A 25,059-nucleotide genomic window follows, 5' to 3' on the forward strand; every position below is an offset into this window, starting at 1 on the left:
GGTAAAGAAGAATGTCGTCCGCGTAAAGCGAAACACGGTCTTCAAAGTCTGGGGACCAACGTATACCCTTGAGAGAAGGCTCCCAGCGAAGCCACGCAGCCAGCGGCTCTAACGCGAGAGCAAAAAGCAGTGGAGACAAGGGGCACCCCTGTCTGGTCCCCCGACCGAGAGAAAAGGGAGCAGAAACTCGACCGTTAACCACAACCTGTGCCAGGGGGTCAGTGTACAGCAGCTTCACCCATCCGATAAACCCCGGGCCAAAACCAAACTTCTCAAGAGCTGCCCAAAGGTAGGGCCACTCTATCGTATCAAAGGCCATCGAGGCGTCCAATGAAGCCAAAATGGCCGGCTCCGTCAGAAGCCCCGCCCTCGCAATGGCTCCGTGGAGGCGACGCAGATTAAGAGCTGTGTTACGGTGCGGGATAAATCCGGATTGGTCCGGATGAATCAAGTCACTAATGACCGTTAGGAGGCGGGTAGCCAAGAGCTTGGCTAGAACCTTGGGCTCAACATTTAACAGGGAAATGGGCCTATAGGACGAACAAAGATCACGGGGCTTACCATCTTTAGGAATTACAACGATCGTAGCCAGGCGCTGGTCGTAAGGGAGAGCACCCCGCTCAAGGGACTCTGAAAACATGGTACGAAGATAGGGTGCAATCTTATCAGGACGCAGTTTGTACAACTCAATTGGCAATCCGTTCGGGCCCAAATCCTTGCCCGAACGGAGAGAGCGAATCGCAGTCGCTATTTCGTCTGTAGAGAACGGGGCCTCCATAGAGACCCGTTCCAAATCAGAGAGGCAGGGCAAAGCTATGTCGCGCAGCAAGGGGCGAGAGTCGTCTGCATCACGTTCCGACACTGGGGAGTAAACCGAACGAAAATAGTCCGCAAAACATTCCACTATTTCAACTGGGTCCGTCACTCTCACACCATTCAAAGTCTGGATCACAGGCACTACTCGATTCGCCCTCTCCTTCTTATCTAACCAGGCAAGCAATTTACCCGCTTTGTCCCCAACATCATACAACCGACCCTGTTGCTCTCTAAACATCATTTTAGCCGCATCTGTGACCAGAGACTTATAGGCAAACTGCTTCAGACCCAGGGCATGGAGTTTGTCATGAGTAACAGTCGATTCCAAGTCAGCCTCCATCTCAAGTATTTCCATCTCAAGATCCACCACCTCCCGGTTCCTCGCCTTCTTGGTTTCAGCAATGAGAGACAGGGCCTGCCCGCGAATCACCATCTTAAAAGCCTCCCATAGGGACACCGCAGAGGAGACAGACCCCTCGTTGTCTAGAAAATAGTTATCCAGGGACTTAATCAATAGGCCACGGGTCCCAGGGGAGGTCAGGTACCAAGGGTTGATAGGAGCCACCCGGCCCGCCGCCTCCACCCCCACATCAAAGCAAAGCCAGAGCGGAGAATGGTCCGAGATGCCCCGGGGAAGGTGTCTAATCTCCCGAACAGCCGAAGACTGTGCCGCTGGCATGAGGAAATAATCCAGTCTAGACAGACTCCCATGGGCCCCAGAATGGAAGGTATATTGAAGCTGAGCGGGGTGCATAAGTCTCCAACAGTCCACCAAACCAAAAGTATCCAAAAAGCCACCCAGCCACAATTGGGCCGAAGGAGTATCCCTCGGGGGGTAACGATCACTCAGACCGGAGAGAACCGAGTTAAAGTCACCAGCCATGAAAAGAGCACCATTAGGGAGTCCCAACAGCACTCGGCCCAAATCGGAGAAGGTGGAGGCCTGCAGGCCGGGAGGCACATAGACGGTAAACAGAGACAGGGTCCGGCCCTCATATCGTCCCACAAGGACGGCGTAACGCCCCCTATCATCGAGGATCACCTCATCTATCGCCAGGGGAAGGGAGGCCCGGACAAGGATACCCACCCCCCCGGAACCCGTGGTAAACCCCGAGTGCGCCACAAGACGATAGCCCCACCTATTCATGGCCTTACAAGTATTACCCACCAAATGCGTCTCCTGCAGAAAAACAATATCGGGAGACAGACGTCGCAAGCATCGCAACACCACCCCCCGTTTTATACGATCCCCCAGACCATTGACGTTCCACGAAATAAACCTCAACCCGCTACCCCCCATCCCACCAAGCGATGCAGGAACCCTCCCCCAAAGAGCATGACATTGAAAATTCCATTAGCAAGATAGAGTCGCCTTGAAAAAACAAAACACAAACCTCAAACACCCCACCAACCCACCCCCCAACATCCAAGAGAACACCCCCCACCCTGCACCCCTGCAGTAAGCAAAAAAGCCACCCCAACATGCAGTGTGCCTGTCGCCCGAAAACCCCCGTTCTACAAAAAGACCCCGGAGGAGGAAAAGGCCCCTGTCCCACCCGCCACCCCGACAGAAAGAAGGAAGAAAAGAAAACACAGAAAATAGAGGCACTCAAGTACAGAACCCAGGAAGAAATCACATTGTACGGAGACAGGGGACCAAACAAGAAAGTCAACTTTCTACGCCACCCTCGGCACCACCCGGGTGCTCGGCGGGCTCATTCAAGTGGGGCCGGTCCGGCAGAGAGTCCAGCCAGTCATTTACCGAATCAGGCCGATCAAAGAAAAGGGTTCGTTCATTGTATTCAACTCGCAGCCTGGTAGGAAAAAGCATGGCGTAGCGCAGTCCCAAGTCCCGAAGACGTTTCTTGACTCCACGGAAGCCCATACGCTGTCTCTGCACAAGCTGTGAGAAGTCCGGGTAGAAGTTCACCGTGGCATTTTCGAAGGCCCTTAACTCGCGAGGCCTGCAGGATAGCGTCTCGGTCCCTATAGTGAAAGAGTTTTGCAACAATGGGCCTCGGCGGGGCGCCCGGCTTGCCCTGGCCACCCGGAATTCGATGGGCACGTTCCACCGCAAAGAATTTGCTCAAGCCAGATGGAGAAAGGTAGTTTTGTATCAAGTCCTCAACCAGGAGATCAACAGAATGCGGTTCGGGATTTTCCGGAACACCAACCACACGCACATTACAGCGCCGTGCTCTGTTTTCAAAATCCTCCAAGCGCTGAGTCATGAAATCATTCACCTTTCTGAGGTTGCCGATCTCCGTCTGTATCTCCGAGACGTCGGCCGTGAGACTAGATGACTTGAGGTCCAATGACTTCACCTTCTCATTGGTTTTAGATAAGTCAGCCCGAATCAAGTTCACATCAATAGCCACAGTATCAATTTTGTGGGCCAGAGCTTCATATTGTTGACCGATGGTTTCCCTCATGCCAGAAATGGCGCCCATGATGTCCTGCAGGGACGGCTCTGCCGAAGCCTCCGAAGGGTGTCCAACCGCACTCGGGCCAGGCAAGGCGGCTCCAGGGGACCCTTTCGATTGCGTGTACCGGTCCATGACGTTAGACTGGACCGGGCCCCCGCGAAGGGGCGTCTTGGTCTTTCGCCTCTCCTGGTCCCCTCTGCCAGTCATGGTGGAGACCACGTCCCCGAGGGACCCGCGCGACCTGGTGAAAATGGCCGCAGGAGGACAGTGCGTCGGAGCCAAAAGTCAACAACGAGGGCACATCGAGGTGTGAACCGGCCTGGAAGGGCACAAAGCAGGCAAAAGGTGCAACTGCCACCTCGCGCCGCTGGACTCAACACCGGCCAGACACCTCCACTGGAAGACGCAGTCTGAAGCAGAATCGAAACCGAAAGTTAAGAGGGGGACCCCCAAGTCGAAACTCCCTGCCGCTGTTGTTCAACTCAGACACGGCAACAGAGCCTCACCAAGGCCCGGGCGCACCACCCGGGCGGGCCCCGAAAGTTTGAGTCGACGTAGCGTCCGTGCCCCTGGCCCAATTCGCAATCCAAAAACAGCATTAGGATCAGCCCAGGTTCCTCTACAAGAGTCCTCGTAATTAATCAGGATATAGTCAGGATATCAAGCCGGGAGTGGCGGGGGTCCGGAGAGCGCTGTGCTCACGCGGCCATCATGGATGCCCGCCAAGCTCCTCCCACCACCCCAGTTTTGACCAAGCCAAGCGAAAATAAGTCTTGACTCTCTGCCTCCTGGGAACAGTCAAGGCAGAATTGCCAGACAAGGTCCTCCTCGGACCGTAAATGAGCATCCTAGGACCTGTTTTAGGGTAACACCCCTCATCAGCCAGCATAGCTTGAATCGAGTGGCAAAGTGAGCAATGGACCCACGTCTGGGTATAATGTCTGACAACTTGAACCCCTTCTAGGGGCAAAATGTAGGCTATTAGTCGCATAAAGAGGTAGCAATTTGCAAACAGTCTTTTTGTGATCAGTAATGGATTTTGTGTACTGACCTATGTACTAATAAGTACGTTTATTAAATTCTGAATCGGAATGGGTTGCAGTCTGACCTACCTCATTAATATTCACAAAGAAGGTTGCAAATTATGACTCACACAAGTTAGCAAAATTATAGGGACTGTGAACTGTAAGGGTCAGGAGACCACCATTTGTGTGACTTATTTTATATAAATATATTTTTTTTAAATGCAGCCCTTATTTTTCGAAGAAAAAAGGCTGCTTTAAAAAAATACATAATTTTTTTTTGCTGAGAACTGGAAGAACTGGAGCACTCCTGTGTATTCTGCTCACTCCTCCTGAAACTTTTACAAATATTCTCAGAGGGTATGGACTCTTGCTTTTGGCCACCTGACTTGGGTCCTATGGCCCCCACCCCCACAGACTCTGCCAGAAATCTCAGCAGCATCCTTGGTAGCAAGCACTTGATGAACAAACAAGTCAACACTATGATGTCATCCTGCTGCCACATCGTCCGAATGTCTAAAAATCTTCAAATGGCTTCCCATGCACACCAGATTCATGGTCCCCCAAACATTCATTACCAGCAGACTTGACTACAGCATCACAGCATCACACTATGGGGTCGATTCCGATTCGGGAAAAACCGCTCCGAATAGCCGTTAGGAGCGTTTTTCCCATACGAATCATACCCTGCAACGTCCCCCATACGTACGACGAAGTACGATTTGTATCAGGAGCCATACTCCGTACGAGTCGTACGAGATACCGTACGACTCTAATCTCCGTACGATTCTCCCTCGGAACCCGCTGTACGCGACAGCTGTACGGTTCGCGGCTGGTTTTTACGACCCAGCAAGTATGATACGTGTCGGGTACGCACCGTACAACCCTTTTTCTACGGGAGCTGAAAACAGTCGTAAAAGCAGAGTTCGCGCTGAAACAGGTACGGAACGGCCCCCCGGGTACTGTGCGTACCCCCCATGATCGCAGGGGTACGCACCGTACCCCTGTGATCATGGGGTGTATGAGCCGTACCCCCATTGTACGATGGGTGTACGAGCCGTACCCCCTTTGGACGATGGGTGTACGAGCCATACCCCCATTGTACAATGGGTGTACGAGCCGTACCCCCATTGTACGATGGGTGTACGAGCCGTACCCCATGTACGATGGGTGTACGAGCCGTACCCCCATTGTACGATGGGTGTACGAGCCGTACCCCATGTACGATGGGTGTACGAGCCGTACCCCCATTGTACGATGGGTGTACAAGCCGTACCCCATGTACGATGGGTGTACGAGCCATACCCCCATTGTACGATGGGTGTACAAGCCGTACCCCATGTACGATGGATGTACGAGCCGTACCCCCATTGTACGATGAGTGTACGAGCTGTACCCCCATTGTACGATGGGTGTATGAGCCGTACCCCATGTACGATGGGTGTACGAGCCGTACCCCCATTGTACGATGGGTGTACGAGCAATACCCCCATTGTACAATGGGTGTATGAGCCGTACCCCCTTTGTACAATGGGTGTATGAGCCGTACCCCATGTACGATGGGTGTACGAGCCGTACCCCCATTGTACAATGGGTGTATGAGCCATACCCCATGTATGATGGGTGTACGAGCTGTACCCCATGTACGATGGGTGTACGAGCCGTACCCCCATTGTACGATGGGTGTACGAGCCGTACCCCCATTGTATGATGGGTGTACGAGCCGTACCCCATATACGATGGGTGTACGAACCGTACCCCCATTGTACGATGGGTGTACGAGCCGTACCCCCATTGTACGATGGGTGTACGAGCCGTATCCCCATTTTACGATGGGTGTACGAGCCGTACCCCCATTGTATGATGGGTGTATGAGCCGTACCCCATGTACGATGGATGTATGAGCCGTACCCCCATTGTACGATGAGGGTACGGCTCGTACACCCATCGTACATGGGGTACGGCTCGTACACCCATCATACAATGGGGGTACAGCTCGTACACCCATCATACAATGGGGGTACGGCTCATACACCCATCGTACAATGGGGTACAGCTCATACACAGATCATACAATGGGGGTACGGCTCGTACACCCATCGTACAATGGGGGTACGGCTCGTACACCCCATGATCGCAGAGGTACGGTGCGTACCCCTGCGATTACGGGGGGTACGGACTGTACGGTGTGTATGTGTTTGTGTGCTTTTCCGTACGACTTGCCCTTACCTGACGTGGACCGTACGAATCGCGTCCTCATACCCCGGTCCGGATCGTACTCGTCGGGTCGCACGGCATGTGTACGAGTCGTACGGTATGTGTACGAGTCGTACGGTTCACGGTTTCAGCCTTGCAATACGTACGGATCGCGACGATTCAGACGGATTCACGGAATACGGATCGTACTTCGCGACTTGGACGGACGGGTACGATTCGTACGGAGAGGGCTCAGGATACAATTCGTACGGACGGTTTTTTTCCCGAATCGGAATCGACCCCTATATGTCAGCATCACCAGCCACTTCACTCAAAGGCTCCAAGAACACCACTGCCAGACTCATCTTGGATATCCCCGGAAGGGCACACCTTCAAGCCCTACATCGCAAAACTACCCATCCGGAAATGCTGCAAATTCAAGCTCCTCACCACGCCTACAAAGTTCTCCACGACACAGTACCAGCCTACCTTAATTATCAACTCCAACTCTACCAACCCTCCAGACGCTCCACCACTTCTCTCTGCCTGGCACAAATACCCTGCATCCACAGAAGCAAGACAGGAAATCACACTTTTACTTCATCATGGCCAAAAGCTGGAACGAAATCCCTCTACATACCTGGACCACCACCACACTCCTATATTTCCTCAAGAAGCTGAAGACCTGGATGTTCAACTAGGAGCACCACCAGACTCACTCTCCTGCTCTGGTGCCTGAATACCCTCACGGAAATAAACTGCGCCCTACAAATCTCCATAACATAACATAGAGACTAAAGAGAATCTCTTTCACTGTGAAAATCTGTTACTATCCCAACTTGGCAGTTGCAAAGTGTTTAATGCTTTGCAAAGAGAATTAAGGTAGAAAACCATTGATACAGTGAATATGTGAATGTTTTTAATGACCTCTAGGGTAGCTAGTGCTGTTGAAGGCTCTACGGGCCCGATTCACAGAAATAACTTAAGACAAAATCCTAAACTTACTACCATTTTGGTATTCACACAAGGCACTTACTCATTTTGGTATTCACAGAAGGCACTTACTCATTTCGGTCTTAACTTTACTACTTCTAAACTGAGAAAAATCCTAACTTTAATACTTTCGGTATTCACAGAAGGCATTTATGAGTCCTAAAGTTAGGATTCCTAACTTCTGTGAATACCGAAATGAATAAGTGCCTTCTGTGAATACCAAAATGAGTAAGTGCCTTCTGTGAATACCAAAATGGTAGTAAGTTTAGGATTTTTTCTTAAGTTAGTTCTGTGAACCGGGCCCAATGTCCTTAACCTATGAAAGCTCTCATAAAAAATGTTTATTTGCAAGCTATTCTTCTCTAGAAAGATTGACTGGGTTCTAAACACGCAGTTAAGTGACCTTTCCCTTGAATGCCTTTTGAGTGCAGCTCTTTAGCCTTTCTAAGCATATTGAAACGCTGCTTTGACAGTTCTATTACTTGTTGTCCAACGTTGCGGCTTATCCCCAGGAGACAGGTGTGCATAACATGATTCAATGAAGAGCCCGAGGATTGGTTATAATTTTACCAAAATCAACACAATAGTTTTTGGTATACAGATGCATAATTTATATAAACGTAAACACGAGAGTACAGCCTACAGTTTATTTAAAAATCTCCAAGTACAAATAAGCCCTCATTCATGGGTGGAATTTCATGGGTAAAGGATCCATTCATCAGCTACATTGACCTGACAGTCTATACTAGTGGAGGAGACAGACTGCTATGAATGGCCGTAACCAAAAGGTGGCAGTGTGAATGGAAAAACCCAGTGAAAACTAGAGATGTTTCTATTCCATCCGTGTTGAAATAAGTATCACAATGTCACTGGGAAAAGCCCTGTTTCGCTATTAGGGTTCTAATTAAGGGTCAATGGTCCTGTTAAAAGTAAGTTTTCATCTTGATGAATGTGACGGAACGAAGCTCGATGTTTTTTGGGTCATTTCAAAGCATAACACAGATACGGTTGATGGAATGCTTACAAAAGTCTCAGCCACATTGCAATCAGGCCGCATGCAAGGTCATCATTTTTCATACGCTAAGCCAAGTTAGAATTGCCTAGCCAGGAAGGTCCATTGTAAATGGGAGCACAAACAAATCCCCAGACAGGTCTTGCGGGCATATTAGCAAGAACCTCGATAAAATTATCGCAGTTTTAGTGGCAGGAACTGCCGCTAAAATGGCGATAATGGGCTTGCTAATATCCGTTATAGAATTCCAATAGAAGCCCAGGTTAGATGTGCAGGACATCTAACCTGGGCTTCTATTGGAATTCTATAACGCATATTAGAAAGCCTATTATCGCCAATGGCGATAATTTTAACGAGGTTCTTGCTAATATGCCCCTTCGTTTTTTAGTTCAATACAAATATCAGTAATATAACATGACATAGCATAAAATGACATGACGCTACACCAGTAGCCCGACTGAGTTGGGGCTGTGGATGTAGGTGTATCAGATCATCCGCCCTACTTGCAGCAGATTGTTCTAATGATTGATGTATTTTTGCCACTGCAGGACTGCCAGGGAAATCTTGGCGGTTCTGAACTGAAAAACAGCAAAATGACCCTTGCACCATGGAAGAAAATTCCCTGGGTGCCATGATAATTTATTTATTAAAAAAAATAATAAAATAATCTCCAACTGGTTTTTGTCACTTTGTTGAGTTAAACATCTTATTGCCAAGCACAGGAGCAACACGATCACATTAAACACAAGTGGCTGTTGTATTAAAGCTGATCACGGTCACCAATACTCAACTTGCAACATCGTTTCAAGTTGAATTATTACCTGAGTGGACCGTTCGACTAACTTTTATAACACAAAATGCATCTTATTTATTTATATATTTTTTAAAGTGGGAATGGCATAGAGAGTGGGGCTAATGTACATACATCATCAGCTTAGTTCTCCTTTCCTGAAAACAGCTCTCTGTTGTTTATTGAGCCCTTGATCATAACATGTGAAACTTGGTGAATGGGTGGTGAAGGGGCTACAAGACAGGTAACCTTGATTTTTTGTCCTTCATGCCACTTCAATTCTTGAAATGTGCTCATCTGCTATCTTGTGAAAACAGTGTGGCCCTTATCACGATGTCGGCCGGAGTTGCCTCCGACCAACGCCGTCTTGGTGTGGGAACCGACTGACCGTAGGTCGGCGGTTCCAAACACTGAATTTCGATTCAACCGCACATACAGAAATGGGAATCTGTGTAAATTCCTGCGTCATGAGGTGCCAGCCATGCGGTGCAGGGATTTACAGGGGTACCATAGGTGCCTCCTCAGCCCCCAGCCAGAGGCTGCAGGGAGAAGGGGGCCCTGCTAGGGCCCCCCAAAGTCACTTTCCGAAAGGCTTTCCATGTCGGAAAGCCCGACATGGAAAGCCTGCCAGAAACCAGCATCATAATCCCGACAGCGGAAACGCCGCCCACACAGGATTATGGTGGGTTTCCAACTGACCGACGGGCTCCATGAGCCCGTCGAAAGCCAGCTGGAATGATAGGGGGTTTGAATTCGGACTGCCATAATCCTAATATTGTGGTCGGAATTCAAAGCAAAGATTTCGGTCGGAGCCTCCAACCTGTGGTCTGAGGCTTTCCAACCAACGTCCTAATCAGGGTCTGTGTGTTATAAAGGTTGCCTCTTTGTCCTGCATGCCTCCTCCTTTCTAACTATGTGCTTGTCCACCATTTTGAAAAACCAGCGTGTGTCTCATCACCAGCCTTTTTCGTTTTGCCCTCAGCGCCTCCTCCTTTCTTGCTACATGCTCATTTTCCATTTTATGAAACCAGTGTATGCCTCATAGGCAGTCATCTTGTCTTGGACTCCATGCCTTCTGGCTTCACAAGCCATGTGATCAACTGCTGTTTTAGGAAAGCAGTGTATGTGTCTGAGCATTGGATATTAAAAAAATGTATGCCACTTTAAAATTATTCTGCTGGAAGTATTTCATTATTTCCCTTTAGGAGCCCACAAACATATTTGATAATTCTTTAGGCCATACACACCGGTAGTTGTAATTAATTTAATACATTTTGCAAGCCTATCCCTGACTCCCATAATGGTCCCATGGGCCCTGCAGGGACACCAAGTATTAATTTCCCATTTTTTAGAAATGTTTCTAAATATTCAGCCACATGGATTGGGCCCATGGGTATGCTTATCATAATTTTTAATTAAGTTGATGAATTTCTGCCAGCCTTCACCTGACTCCACTTGGGGTTCCCTGTGCTCTGGAGGTATTTGTCTGAACTATTCTCTGTTTTCTTCTAAGTAGTGTACAATGAAATAAATTGATTAATTTAAACATGGGTAAATGATGATGACTTGCATTGCATTGACTAGAATAGCCATGTCTGACTGTCTTCTTTCTTACTTTTGATGCCTGCAGGTGTGCAAAACTAAGACTGAAAAGGAGAGATGTCTGTGAATTAGCTAATACCGGAGTCCAAAGTGTGCCCTTCTAAGAGCTTCTGATCGCACTGACTAACAAACAGTGAAGCTAATGAGCACATCAGCGCATCTTCCAAAGGAGCGCACCTCCAATTGAGCATCCTAATGAAATTAAAACCTTTCCTTCCCCCTGATGACTTCAAGTCTGCAGTGCAAGCATTAATCATCTCACGGCTGGAATATGGCAGTGCAACCGTATGGGTCTTCCAAGGTGCAACCTGGCCCCCCTCAGAGCTTCATGGAATGCAGCCGCAAGGCTCATCACAGGCTCCAAGAAGAACAATAATATCTCCCCTGACTTGAAATCTCTAAATTGGCTACCTTTCGAAGCAAGGATACTAAAACTTGCCTGCATGACCCACAAAGCCCTTCACTTCAGCACTCCTATGTACCTCGCACAAAAACTAGAGCTGTCGAGTGGTGCCTATCCCTCGAAGAGCTCCAATAACTTTTTGCTTTGATCGAAAAAATTCAAAAAACTTATAATTGTTCCTTCTCAGGAATTTCCCCAAGAATCTGGAACTCCCTACCCACAGAAACAAGACTGATTCCATCAACAGCGACCTTCAAAAAGGAAATGTTACTGATGAGTACTTTTCTGAGTTAGAAGTTTAGCCGGGGTCCTGCGTTATCATCCTAGTACTGATGGGTCCTTCCTAGCCCATTGATTGGCTACACCTCATCTACTCTCACAACAACTCTTCTTGCCATATTATACTTACATGTTCTTTTGCCCTCCTGATCGTGCTCCTCTGCTTACCTATGGATACCCTCCATTATTATGTAGTTACGTACCTATGGTTACTTTTGTCTATTGCTGATGTTATGCTTCAAGCACATGTGTGTCGCATCTCTCTGTAAAGCACTCTGATACCCTCTAGGGTCATGTTCGCGCTATATGAAACATTTTAAATAAAAAACATAAATTAAGGGCACGAAAGAAAATTTCCTGTCAGGAAGCAGCCAGTGAGGAGAAGAAGTGGTTTACCACCACCGACATCAAACCCTCACTTTTTCTACCTAGATGTGCAATATGCTATACCTATTGCACCTGTTGACTCTGTGCTGCAGTGACTGCACACATGGCTGAGACCAGTGTATTTGAATAGAATTGCCCAGCAAACTGATTCTTACTGAATCAGCTATGCCTGATATTCCTGAGGTAGGAGCAGAGCAAGAGGTTGAGCTTGCTAAGCAGCAGGGTGCTGTGAGTATTCTTACCGAAGACACACCATCTTCACCATCTCCTCCGAACGAAATAAAGACAACTTGCCTATCTCCCAAGCCCCACTATAGATGAAGAGGACATGTAGTGGACCCCAGAAGCCCACCACGGGAGACAAGGCAATGTTCCAGAAAGTCTTGTTGGCAATGAAGATGAGAAACCAGTAAATGTTTGGGTTGAAAGTAGCTCTTCTATTCAACCTGCTTCTACACTACTACCTCGTGCTTCAATCTTCAAAAATCAAAAACCAAGAAAGGCAACTCTATTACAGTCAAATCCCACTCTAACGAAAAGCAAACACAGCCTAGTTCCACCATAAATTCTTGTTTTCGTTCTATAAAGAGGGTTTCCCCTATTCTTTGGGACTTCTTCACTCTTAGGCCAGATGAGACATAGCAGTGCAACTCGCTATTAGGAAGGGATGCCCTTGGCATGCGCCTTCCTATTAGCAATTCGGAAACCCTATTTTGGGAGTCCATAATAGGTTACCAAGTTGCAAAATAGGGTTTGTACATTGTACAGGCCTATTTTGCATACGCAAACAGGCCAACTTTATGTTTGCAACTGCAATAAACAGTTGTATATCTGGCCCTAAGTGTTTCAATTGATTAGTGCTTTAAAATCCTTGGGCCACTCCTTGTGTTTAAATAAATACACCTTAGTGAATTAACTAACTCATTAATTCATTTCATATCATTGCTTATATATTTAACCGCATGCGTGCGGTGGCTTTTTTCGCGCTGTGCGGCGTTTTTTAAAAACGCGCGTTACATGACGAGTTCAGCTCGTCATCAGCGTGCGAGCGGCACAACTCATGACGAGCTGAGCTCATCATTAGCAGGGAAGGGGTTAAGTATGTAAGCATATAAATATGTGTATATATTATTGACGAAAGAGGCTTAGTAACTTGAAATGTCTTTATTTTCATGGACTTCATTGTGTAGTAGTTGTGGTCAAGCGCACAATCCCCTAAAAAAGCATTTTTGATTTGCCTCTGATTGAGCTGCACATATTTTGGCGATCACTTAGGGCTCTATTATGAGTCTGGAGGTCCACAGACTGCTAAACTCGTGGAGGTACAGCGGTGGCGGTCTCCTGACTAGACTAGAAAGCTCCGATCACCATTGCCCCGCCACAGCCACAAGGGAACGGCGGTTCCCTGGCGGTGTTATGGTGGTCAGGAGGCCGCAATATTCTTGGCGGAACTGCCGCAGTTCCAAAAGCATATTACGAGTTTCCTCCCAGCCGGCAATCTCAAGGAGGTTCCTACTCAATGAACACTGTGGCAGAGAGGAAACCAAGGGGTTCCCTGTGCCTGTTCTGCATGGAGGTTCATGCAGGGGGGCACAACATGTGGAGGAAACTCTAATCTGGTGGGTAGCTTGTCTATGGCTTTGGCGGTGCGGCAGTGGGCAAACCGGGTGCCGCACCGCCAAAGAAGTAATCAGGCTCTAGTGTAGTCACTTACTTTGAGCAGTAGATTAAAAGTTTAAATCGGGGGTGGGTTGTAAAAAAAGCTGTGTTGTTCCATGTTAGCTCCAATAGGAATTTTGTGCATGTGTCTACAGCTAAAAGTGCTGAACAGATTTATGCCAAAATTGGTGTCAAAGTAGAACTTTACTCAGAAATCATGCTTTGATTGTTTCGGTAAAAAATCTGTATACTAGTGTTTGACACATAAGCATTTATAAAAAAAATGCCATGTAGGCTGGAAAGGGTTAACACTATTGTGTATCACTGCTTTCTGAAAAGTAATACAAATAAAATAATAAATGTTAAACATCACTAACCTTCCGCCTCACCTCAAGGCCAACCAAGTAAATCAGGACCTGTTCTGGGTGAGTAATGTCTGCCCAGTGGTTCGCTACTTGCTGTTAGGTGCAGGAGATGTTACTATGGCTATGTGTGCTGTGCCATACTCGTCCCCAGCTGATTGTCTTGTCTGCAATGCTGTATCCCTTGCCAGGCCTTCTGCTTGCCACCAATACAATGGAGAGGTGGCTCTGCACATAAAATACAACTGCTGCCACCTCAACCTCGTCAAAAAACCTTGTGGGGGGTCACTGCTACGCAGCCCCAAATGGAATAGTACTGGCTGCCTGCCTCTACGATTACTCTAGGGCTGGGGGTGTCAGTGGCGTATCAAGGTCAGGTGGTACCCGGTGCGGAAAACTTCTTGTCACCCCCCCCCTAACGTACAAATACAAACAAATAACATGCATCAAAACGTTTACTCAAACTGTGACATATTTTTGTCATTTTGTCTCCCCCCCCCCCCTCCCCTTAGTGATTACACCCGGGGCAACCCACAGCCACCGCACCCCCCTTCCTACGCCACTGGGGGGCATGAAAAGGAAAACAAACAGGCAGGAAAAAAATAATGTTAAAACACAAGGGAAGCGAAACAAGACATAAAGTGAAAATAAAGTAATCAAATAAGGAAGGTCGGAAAGTAAAACGGTCAAAATGAAGTGGGATGGACACAGAAATAGGCAGGTATATGCAGTCTGTAGTGGCAGACACTTAACGATGCGTCACACCTGATTTAAAGCAGCTTTTTACTATGCTTCGATTTTTGATGCAATGAGGTAATTTTGTACAATTTCTGTGGATTTCAAATAATTTATGAAAAATAAATTACATGAGCTTCATCCAGGATGAATAATACGTCTATAGTATCAGCTTCTCTTTCTCAGCCAAGAAATAAATAAGTCTAAAAGGAACAATTGTGCCAATTTTGATTCTTATACAAAAATCCCATTCCCTACGTGGAGGAAATGAAAAAACACTAGGCTTAGCAAGAACATTATTAAAGACATGTTACTGCAGTGGCACTGAAGAAGGATTTGTCACCATTAAATCAGATCGTGAGTCTGGCAATTCAGACGAATTAACAACTTTCCTTGTTTTGGAGTGCAAAAGGTTGCTTTTACTCATCCCCATGCTTGACTGGAAGAAGATGATTTGCTCGTTTTAGATCTAATTTGGTGAAAATGATAGCCCCGTGTATGAATCCAAAATATCTACCGTAAAAGGTAAATTTTAGAAGACTTTTATGGTCACCTCATTTAAACTCCAATAATCTTTGCATGAACATAACTCAAGTGTTTTATTTCTTTTTACACAAACCATTTGCGCCCCTATTGAGAAGCAAAGTGAACAATGATCCTACTCTGTATGTGCTTAGAGATACCCATTACGAACTTCCTTTTCTTATTTCGATACGGAGCAAATCTGATCTAAAAGTATTAATATATAGGGCTTATTTGGTGTAGCAAAATCACATTCTCCTTGTGTGGACCGAGAAAATAATCACATGTTTTTTAAAAACATCTGCCTTAATGATGAGGAGGATTTAGGTCCATTGATGAAATGGAAATAAGCTCTTTATAGTTGTGTACCACTGATTGCTGGAAGTGTACAAATGCTCTTGACAAAATTGAGAATGAGACAGTTTTACAATGATGAGGTAATTGGATGAGACTATGATTTCAAATGGTCCTACCGCCTTGTGAGACCTATGAAACGGAATGGTTACATGTCAGTAATGGTTCCTGAAGCTATAGGAGTGACATTGACAGTATGCACTTTCTGGAATAGTGACGTAGATTTTTTTTGTATTTTGCTCCAACCAACATGTATCTAGATCCTGGGTGAAATATGAATTACATCTGTCAGGAATTTCATATTACGCTTTGTACGCACATTCCGGAAATTACACCACTATGCCTCTTTGAATAATTCCTTGCCATCCCCAGTAAAAAATTCCAATGAACACAGAAACAACAGAATGAAAGCGTTTTTCTTTTTTGCACTATTTTTAGCAGGTAATGCACCCTTGCCACATAATTTGACATGAGAACGCATTTGCATTAAAATATAGCTATAAATGACAGCCTTGTATTTACTGTAAAGCAAATTACGTGAATTGTGCAAACTTCTACCTGTATCTAAGAAGCTCCATAGTAAAACAACATTGGAGCATAAATCAATGGAACTGCTTCACAGGGAAAGGGTAACATGAATAATCTCTTTTCGGTATGTTGTGGGAAACACACATAAGGAAGCCATTGTGCATCTGTTCTTCTCCCTTCCAGAGGATGGGCTCTGGCATTTACTGACTGCCCCTGAAGGTTTTACTGGAACCTTTTGGACAATGTGGTAAGGGACAGCATAATATATGCCAACTTCAGTCCTTCATTTTCTTACCCTATTAGGTTCTATTGGTGGGCTTTTATTAAAACTTCTTCGAATTGATAGATGCTGGCTTCCCCTGAAGTAGCGTCTGATTTCTTGGATATTTGAATGTGTGATAAATACACCAAGAGGGATACCTTGATTATTACACTTTTACAAATGTCTCTCCTATAAACAATGGTCTATTAAGAGAACTAAATGGGCAAATTCACTCATTGACAAAGGTCACATAGTGCACAGGGACTTTCAGCTGTTTACTAATGAATTCAACTAATATTGGTTCACATGTCCTGATTGCCTTTTTGAATATGATAAAAAAACGACCTCACCCAAAAAATATTCATCAGGACATTCAGCCAGCTTTTCAGGTTTAGTCAAGAATGGTGGATAATCATTCAAGCAAGGATCAAAGGAAGACACTAGTGCCGTTGCCAAAGACAAGGCTGCTTATGGAAAGGAACTAATCAAACATTCCACTTGGCTGGATTATATGCATATACCATGGGATGAAAGGCAAAATGAAAATTAAGGGTATCCAAAAATGTCTTCAGTCTTGAAGGTTCACCCGAGAAACAGAGAATGTTAGAGGTTTTACTGGAAAGTCAAAAGTTTGAGCTGATACTGTTTGTCTTAATGCAGCACTGAACGTAATTGTTGCAGTTACTTTGGGGCCGATTCACAGAACTAACTTAAGACAAAATCCTAAACTTACTACTTTTGGTATTCACAGATGTTAGGATTTTGTCTTAAGACAGACTTAAGACAGACTTAAGACAGACTTAAGTTAGGATTTTGTCTTAAGTCTGTCTTAAGTCTGTCTTAAGACAAACTTAAGACAAAATCCTAACTTCTGTGAATACCAAAAGTAGTAAGTTTAGGATTTTGTCTTAAGTTAGTTCTGTGAATTGGCCCCAGAGTCTGTTTTTGCAACATAGTTGCCTCGTTAGGATTCATAGTTCTGGACCCAGAACGATGATTGTACCAGAACCTTCCACAGGCAGGATATAGTGGGCCTTCCAAGCATATTGATCAACCTTGCCAGAAGAAAGAGTGAATACCTTCTGTGCTCACTGTGAGTACCATAATAATATCTATATGGGAGAAGAATGTGCCTCCTTTAAAGGTTCACAATCAGCGAAAATCCACAAAGATGGCAAGACCAGGTGGACATTAGGAGTCTGTGGAGGATCCAGTCACTGAGGGATCAGTCACCTTGAAATACCACTCCAAGAGAACTAAAAGGGACAGGCTCTGCCTAGACGCTTCTCCCCTCCCTAACAATAAAATCTGCTGAATCACTTCCCACTATTAACCCAAATGGCAGTGTTCAGGAATGGCTAATGGCCAATTTTGTGCTGAAAAGGTGAGCATAGAATTTCCAAATGTCCTGTTTCCATCCTTCTTACTTCTGTATCGAGGAATGCTAACCTTTCAGCTCAGAAATGCAGGCAATGCACTTCTACTGTCTAGGGAGGCTGTCCCCTAAACTGTATCTCGTGCCTTCTAAAACATGGCGCTATCCAAAATGGATCCAGTTGGTTTTAACAATGTTACACTCCCAGCCACGCGGAATGCTACTATGATGCATGCTTTCATTGCAACACGCAGTGCACAAGGGATGTCAGTGCAGAGGTCAGGTGTCTCATTCAAGCAGAGCTTTGCATGAGTGGGATCAAGAGATGCCACACTCTTCTGAATCAGTGAAGAAGGTCTGTTCAGTGCTAGAGTTAAAAAAAATGCTATGTTACTACTACCTCTTATTGTCAGTAACTCAGGGGGTGGACAATAATCCACATTTACATTATAAAAACAGGGTCTACAATTCCATCAACTAAGGAGTACTTCTTTTATATACCAAAGAGACTGTCCTGATGTGAAGGAAACCTGTGACAGCAGGTTATATACATGTTCCAGCAGTTCCATCCATCCATTTGAATATTTTTATTTGGCATATTTAACCATAAAATCTGCATTTTACAAACATTTAAAACATGCTTTAACCCAATAGTTTTCCCATAAAACAGTATACTACACGATAAAGGCCTACTAAGATATGTCATAAAAGGCTCCTATAAGAGGGCTCTTAAATCATAACCAAAGCAGCAAGGGTTTACGTTATACCTTAGCTATACATTTGTACAAAATCTTGCATGGTCCCCTGATCATAGGTAAGATTGAATTTTCACCATATGTTCTTTTCAACTTATGCCATTTCATTCATTGATTCCTATATAGCAATTAAAAATCTTCCTATTGCACATGCCACGTCTAAATATCTCATATTTCTCATTAAACTAAGTGCTTGGTCTCTACTAAAACTTTTATAAACAATAAAAATAGGTTTTAAAAATGTTTTCCGTTCTTTTAAAAAGCGCAAACAATCCAGCAAAATATGTTCGCTACTGCATTTTACTTGGTAGGCCACAAGAGCACAGTCCTTGGTTGTTTGACATGTGATTTTATCTTCCAATTAATGTTCAGACCGACTCTAAATTTCAATATTGCATTTCTAAGCTTTGGATTAGGCATAGCTTCTATATAGAGGAAAATATCATCATTGATTCATCCATTTATCAGAAACCGGACTGAAGATTTACTCTTCAAGTAGCATAGGTCTTCTTCTCGTGACTTCGCATCAACTATGGCCTGTAACTCCTGCTTAGAGATCTGCTGCATTGATTTCCAGTGGTCTTGCTCTAGAGTGAGTTTAACACATAACTTTTCAAGTTTATTCCTTGCTTGAACCGTCCAGGTAAAGTCACTGGTCTCTATTTCTTTCTCGCAAAGATATGCTATTTTGTGGGAGCCTTCTCCCTTCAGTCTATTCCAAAAATTAAATGTCGCTTGCATACCCCGATAGTTCCAGGCTGTGAGATGACATTTTACTCGCACAGCCTGTAACATAGTTGAAGATGGGAGGGAAAGAAGTTGCTTCACACATTTTCCCTCTTCTTGATTCCAATCTGATTTACCCCCCAGGAATAAAACCTCAACACCATATAAAAATTGTGGTTGGACCGATGCAGTAAAGGCTGAGTGTATTGGTCGCAGCGAAGGGCCTCCATACTTCTGTTTAAATTGTTTGAGGCCCCAGACCGTGGAAAGGGACCTCGCTTTTAAGGACTGTATATGGTGTTTCCAATTTAATCTACTATCAAACCACATGCCCACATATTTATATTTATCTACTATTCCAATTTTGACCTCCCCCAGGCTCCAGTAGAAGGAACTTTTTCTTTTACCAAATACCATTATTTTGGTCTTTTCCAGATTAACCGTGAGGCTTTTCTTGTTGCAGTATTTTAAAAAGGTATCCAATTTCTTTTGTAAGCCTAACGCAGTCATGTCTGTTATCACTAAATCATCCGCGTATAGCAGACATTAAATATGGGTTCCCCCATCTTAGGGCTTAAACCTCCTGCTTTACTCAATGTGGTTGGTAGGTCAGATAAAAACAGGGAAAATAACAAAGGGGATAAAACACAGACCTGTCTCAGGCCGTTCATTATCTGAATCTTCTTAGATAATGTCCCAAGATCATCCAGGATTACTCTAGCCCAATTCTTAGAGTGCATATCCTGGATTAATGAAAGAACTGCTTTGTTGATTCCGAGCTTTATCAACATACTCCACAATGTTTTACGATCTACCAAATCAAATGCGGCTCGGAAATCAACAAAACAGCAGAACAAGCTCCCACACACTTCTATTGCCTTTCTTGCCAATGCCCATAAACTAAGGCAGTGGTCAACGGTCAATGCTCTTCTTTAAACCCCCTTTGTTCTATGGGTATCAGGTCATGCTGTTCTGCCCAGGCTTTCACTACCCCTAGCAATATTTTGGAGAAGACCTTCTCCCCCACATCCAGTAAACTTATGAGGCGATAGTTCTGGGGCAACATAGCATCATCCTTTTTATAGATTGGTCCCTTCCAACTTTCCGGGAAAGACCCCACCGCAAGAATTTGTTGGAAAGTTGTTTTTAAGAAGCTGGCCCACCAATCTGTGTTATTTTTCAAAATAATAGCCGGAAGATTGTCTGGCACTGCAGCTTTAGTTAACTTTAAAGATTGATTTTTTTTATATTTTGAAAGGAAAAGTGCTGCTTAAGTTGTTCTAGCTCCTCATGTTTTACTTTCAGGGTGTTCCTCAAATCTTTACCCCTATATAGGTTGTTCAGATGAGTTACCCAATCATCTTCACCTACCAAGCATCGCATTTCCCCTTGCACCTTGCCCTCTTTTACCAATTGCCAAAACAACCTTATATTATTTGTATTTATCACTTCTAACATTGTTTGCCAGTTTTTGGATTTATATTTTAGTTTCCTTTCTCTGTTTTTATTGTTATATTCCAATTTCGCCACTCGAAGGCTCTCCATTGTCTCCTTGTCAGGTTTTTTCTGTAACTGCCTTTCCCGTTTCCATACCATAAGTTTCAAGTTTCTACACTCATTATTAAACCAGTTTTTTATCCTTCCGTTTTTATTATGGGCTGGCCTTTTTTTAACTGTTATTTTTAGGCAATTTACCACCTGCACAATAGTCCGCTTGTACCATGTTAAAGTTTTTCCTTTTTGTGGTACATTACCAACAGCAGTATAATCTATAAACAAATTATTGACCAATTGCAGGCTTTCCTCGGTTATACGGGTGGTTATGCGTCTGGGGTATTCAATCTGCAAGGGGATCACTCTTTCTCTCTTTGGTTCCTTTTCCATCTTAATTAACAATTCTAAAGGCCAGTGATCACTGCCATCACTCTGCAATACCTCAAATTGTTCCACGTCCTTAAAGTGCCATGCATCAATAAAAGCATAGTCAATTGGGCAGTTCTGATTCCCTGAACGGAAAGTCTTCTTTGCCGGGCAATCCAAAGACATCCGTCCATTGGCACAGAATAGTCCTATTGATCCAAGGAATTGTACCAAACATTTATCTTGTACGGTGCTAACTACGCCACCGAAATTAGCATGAGGAACTTGTGAGGTAGCTACAATTTCCTTAAACAATTTATCACTAAGAGATGGTTCTAATTTGTGATTAAAATCTCCTAAAATCATTATCAAATTTGCTGCTTTCGTCATACATAGAGATTCCTAATCTTTCTCTAGCATGCACAATTGGATTTCATAATCTGCTATTACTACTGGTTGAATGTATACATTTATCACAATAATTTGTCTTTTTATCCCGGTACCACTGTAGAGTTCTACCTGACATGCTAGGTGAACATGTCCTTCCTTTTTCAACACTACATGTTAGAGGCTCTAAGGATCATGCCGGTAATTGCAGGTCAAACTCTAGGTGCCCAGCTGTTACCTCTGATAACCCCTAAATTATATCCATGTCTACATTCAGGTGGTTATGTTATAATGTACTAAATTTTGTAAAGAAATTTGATCTTACTCCTCCTATTTGATAGATGGCCACAGGACCAAAATAGGTAGTGGCTTCTTCTGGTATTGGACCGTAAATCTGATGGGACTAAAGGGTGCTTTGGATCTGAATTTCACTAAGTTTGACTGAAGTGTCTCCGATGGATCACCTTCAAACTAACAATGGAAACCTTGTACACCTTAGTTTGGAAACATCGACATTTTCTTTTGGTTCTTAGCTTCCTTGGGTGTTTGGACAAGTTAGCAGAAACACAAATATCTTGAATATTTGAGGACAAGAATATTGTGAAGCTTATTTTCTATGGGCCAGTAAAGTTTTTCTATATATAACTCCACTTATATGTACCTTGACAATAGATATATTTTCAAAGTACGTAGATCTGGAGTTAAGTATAGTAAATTTATACTTACCTATTTTCACTTACAGTCTCGATATTCTTGTCCTCAATATTTTTGACACAATGAGCCTGATTACGATGGTGGTGTGACCACCACTGACAGCCTGTCGGTGGCGGTCTCACCGCCATCGTTTGCATGTTTTCAGCCGGCCATAATATAATGGTGGGTGGAATGATGGCGGTCAGAAAGCCCAACCGCCATGCATCCGACGGGCTCCGGTTTTGTGGAGAACCTCGTACTCCCTACAATGGTGGCAGTGCCTACAAGGCACCGCCATAGGGATTACGATGTACCTTTCCACCTGCCTGTTCATGGTGGTTAAGCTACCATGAACAGGCAGGTGGAAAGGTAATTTGATGGCCCGTAGTGGGCCCCCCTTCTTTCCTAGCCCTAAGTGGGGAGTCTGGGGGGCATCCCTACACCACGTGACAGGCACCGCATGGTGCCAGCCATGTAGTGCAGGGATATGTACGGTGGTTGCTTTGTAAGACCTACTATGGGACCGCCGACCGGATGCAGGGCGGTTATGTAGGTCCGCCCGCCATCATAATCAGTCCTCAATATTTGAGTTTACGATATTCGGTGACTGATCCCTTCCTTTCGCGCATACAATCATATTGGCTCTTCCCTTGATTGGCAAATTAATGGAGTGGTATGCTCACAACAAGTTTTTGATACAAATCCTCCAATCTGGTCCTTCACAATGTGCTAATTGCAATGCCTCCTTAAGGGCTCCTGTCCATCTCTGAACAAACCCTTTAACCTAGGGATAATAAAGGAAGGCGATATTTTGCTCAATCCCTATCTCATTAAAAATGCTCCCATCTAATTTGAAACTGACAGCACACCATTGTCTGTAATCAGCACTTCAGGACATTCTATCTTAAAAACAGTTGTACGAATTCTGTAAGTTCTTCTGTGATAACTTGACAACTGGATTTCAGGCCCTTGCCAGAGATAGACTTCAACTATGATCACACACTTAACAGAACAGTCCAACTAACAAAAGGGCTTGAGATGACAAATGCTCAGTGTTAGGAAATAGGTCGATCTTGTCCTCTTTCCATGACCATGTTTTAACATCACATGACTTACCTGAGTTCTGTAAAGGCCGGTCCCTGCCATCCAATCATTGTTTGGTTTCTATCCTTGTCGGACTTCATCCAGGTTTCCTGGAGCTTTCCCTTTATGTCTCCGCTAAGCATGGGCGGATTTTGCGGATCCACGATTCGCGGATTAAGCGGATCCACGGATCGAGGATCCGCAAAATCCGCGGATTTAGCGGATTTGCGGATTTGGGGGCGGGGCTTCATCGAGTGTGTGGGCGGGGCCAAACGGACGGGGCTTCCACGCGAGCGCACATGCCTCTTGTGTGTCTAAAAGGTCAGAGACCGATCAGAGCAGCATCACAGCGGATTATCGATGGTATATTTGGGAAGAAGGCACATCTGCCCAGCCTCCCAACGCTCACGATTTTTTTGGGGCTGATGAATGAGTCACTGCATTTGCGCTTCAACTAGTTCCAGCGACCAAGTGTGTGTTACTATGCAATCGCGCCGAAGTGCGCAGGGGTCCCTTGGGTGAAATGTCCATCATAGTGGGTAAATGGCGGGAAGACGGTGCACACCTCGAGTGTGTGGGCGGGGCCAAACGGACGGGGCGTCCATGCGAGCATGCCTCTTGTGTGTATAAAAGGGCAGAGACCGATCAGAGCAGCAGATTAATTTTTGGGCTGATGAATGAGTCACTGAATTTAAGCTTCAACTAGGGCACATGCTTTATTGATATCTGCAAGTGTTTCCTGTTGAGGTTTATTTTTTTGTGCCAGGACCGTCGTGCCCGAATGAACCCTGCCCTTCATATTTATTCAAGAAGAGTAAAGACACCACCGTTGAAATAATTTACGATGGCGCCGGCAAGCTGCCAGCGCCATCCTGCAATAGTTACTTAATTAGCTTCAACAGGAAGCTCCAACTGTTAAAATAAAGCAGGCGCTCGAGCCCCTGCTGTATCTTATCTATTAGAGCTTCCTGTTGAAGCTAATTAAGTAACTATTGCAGGATGGCGCTGGCAGCTTGCCGGCGCCATCGTTAATTAGGCTCGCCTGAACTTTTGACCGCAAAATCCGCTCCGATCGCGGATTGCGGATTTTCGGTAAATCCGCGAGAGTTCGCGGATCGCGGATTCACAGAAAATCCGCAAAATCCGCGATCGGAGCGGATTTTGCGCTCATGCTTAGTCTCCGCCTTGCCTTTTGACTCTTGGAGCGCCCAGTGGAGTACTTTGTGAGGTATTGTGAGCCTCTCTGTTTGTTTGGGGCATTCGTTTTCCCTCGCCGCCTCAGTTGCTTCAGTTCCCTAACACAACGCGCGGCTGCGTGTTGCTTCCTCCCGTTACTTCCTGAATATTTAGTATCCGGTCCACATCGTTGTGTGGGACTTCGGGTGTATCTACGAACCCGGCTTTGTTTTAGCGGTGGTAACGTTATTTTTCCACCGTGTAGTGGCCACTGTTAGGAACTTAAGTTGGGGTTTTTTATGTCATAATCTATGACTATTTCCCCCTGAATTTCTCTATAAATCCATGTTGGGAGTGGGATAATTTTTTGTTACCTACCCAGTTTATATCGGGCATTGCTACAGATGAAGTACTGTCTATGGAAGGACGACTGACGGACACCACTTTGGGCTGCAGATGTGTCAAGAACCGGTAAGGAGGTCATTTGTGTGTCTTTTGAGTGATACATGGTCATAGAAACGGGCAGGGTGTTTTTTCAATTCTAATACAGGACCGGAGGCTTCAGATTATGCTTCTCAATCTTTACTGCATAAAACACAGCAGCCAATGAAAATGAATATTTTCAGTAAACATTAACCACAAAACTTCATTACCCA

Source organism: Lissotriton helveticus, chromosome 5_1, assembly GCF_964261635.1.
Source record: "Lissotriton helveticus chromosome 5_1, aLisHel1.1, whole genome shotgun sequence".
NCBI classification, from domain to species: domain Eukaryota; kingdom Metazoa; phylum Chordata; class Amphibia; order Caudata; family Salamandridae; genus Lissotriton; species Lissotriton helveticus.